Source organism: Nycticebus coucang, chromosome 14 (genome assembly GCF_027406575.1).
Source record: "Nycticebus coucang isolate mNycCou1 chromosome 14, mNycCou1.pri, whole genome shotgun sequence".
In the NCBI taxonomy this organism is placed as follows: Eukaryota; Metazoa; Chordata; class Mammalia; order Primates; family Lorisidae; genus Nycticebus; species Nycticebus coucang.
In genome coordinates, this window is record NC_069793.1 from 62,047,548 (window position 1) to 62,049,382 (window position 1,835).

At 38.9% G+C, this 1,835-nt stretch overlaps 1 pseudogene; it reads left to right on the forward strand.

The window, feature by feature from the left end:
- The first annotated feature begins 498 nt into the window (after positions 1 to 498).
- On the forward strand, positions 499 to 1,416 carry LOC128564464 (olfactory receptor 51V1-like; annotated as a pseudogene).
- The last annotated feature ends 419 nt before the right edge of the window (positions 1,417 to 1,835 follow it).

Sequence of the window (1,835 nt, forward strand, 5' to 3'; positions counted from 1 at the left end):
AATTTTTATGCTCTGCCAAGTACAGACTTTTAGCAGTCTATTCCTTCAAGGATATTGTGACCTTCTGAAAGTGAAAGAAATGGCTGTAGGAACCCAGGAAAAAAATAACTTAATGTGACATTTTCCCAAGAGTGAAGCCACCCATGCAAGCAGTGCACCTCTATGATCACACATCATCTTCCTTTAGGGATGAACAAAGACTCCCAGAAGTTCAACCTGAAATCTAAATCCCTTATGGCCAGTAACATTATTGTTTCTGTATAAAACTCTAGTCTTCTTTCATCCTTACTCACTAGAACTGGAAATTTCATGTCTAGAGAAAGGATTTTTTACCTAAAAAAATAAAGAATCAGGTTCCTATTGTGCCAAGTTTATGAGTTTACTTACAGAACTTGTATTGCATTATTTCTCAAAGCAGATAAACATTAGTAAATAATTAGATTATCCCAAATTGTATGTAATTTATACCTTTCTAAAAATAATTCTGATCCCCGTTTAATGTCTGCTATCTCTATCTCAAATCTCAGTAGTTCCAGTTTTCTTCTTCCCGGCTTCCCTGGCCTCAAAGCTGACTATCTCTGGCTCTCCATCCCTTTCTCCTCCATCTATGCTATGATGTTCCATGGTGCTCCATGTGATCTGGACTGAGTCAAGTCTGCACCAGCCCATGTTCTATTTTCTGGCCAATTTGCCCTCACCGACTTGTGCATAGGGATGTCCACTATGTACACAGTACTGGGGATCCTGTGGGGGTTCATTGGAGAGATCGACTTGGATTCCTACACTGCCCAGTCCTATTTCATTCATGGTCTGTCCTTCAGGGAGTCCTCCATCCTCCTGGCTACCGCTTTTGACCAATACATTGCCATTTGCAATCCACTGCACTACTCCTCCATTCTAACAAATGACAAGATCGTGAAAATTGGGGTGGTGATGTTGTATAGAAGTTCTTTACTTACAGCTCCAGTCATCATCCATCCCAAGTTCTTAAGTTACTATAGTCCTCACGTCCTTTCTCACTCTTTCTGCCTGCACCAAGACTTGATTCGAATTGTCTGCACAGACATCCACTTCAACAGCATTTATGGTCTGTTCCTGGCAATCAGCATCCATGCTCTGCTCATAATCATCTCTTATGTCCTGATCCTGCATGCTGTGTTAGCCATCGCATCGTGGGAGGAGAGACTCAAGTCCTTGCAGACCTGCGTGTCTCACATCTGTGCTGTTTTATTTTTCTACATCCCAATTATTGGTCTGACCATGGTGCATCATTTTGGAAAACACCTCTCACCACTGGTTCATGTCCTCATGGGCAACATCTATATCCTTTTCCCACCCCGGAGGAACCCTATTATTTATAGTATCAAGACTCAACAGATACGAAGAAGAGTCCAGAAATTGTTCTACTGGGGATGATGCTAAGTCTTGAGAGCAAACGTGAATGTATTTAGAAGTCCACATGTTGAGTATAAAAGGCAAGATTCAGAAGGTATTAAAAATTATTTTAATAACATCCATTTTCATATTTCACATGTTATATATACTTCCTCTTCATTTTTATATAATCATTACTAATTAGTGAAATTGACTTGTGCAAAATTTTGATCAATTTTATGAATTAGAAAATGCATACGCAGTGGGCTAGGAATCATACTGGTGTATGAGTCAGTTTAGCTAACAGAATTCATACTTTTGTTGTGGCCAGTTGACATAGGCTATTTTTAGATTCACCTATTAGAGTAAAGGTAAATTTTACTGACTAAATTCCAAATGTTTACTAAAAGATCATCCATTCTCTTAGTCCTTTTATTACTCTAGCAAATACAAATATTTAC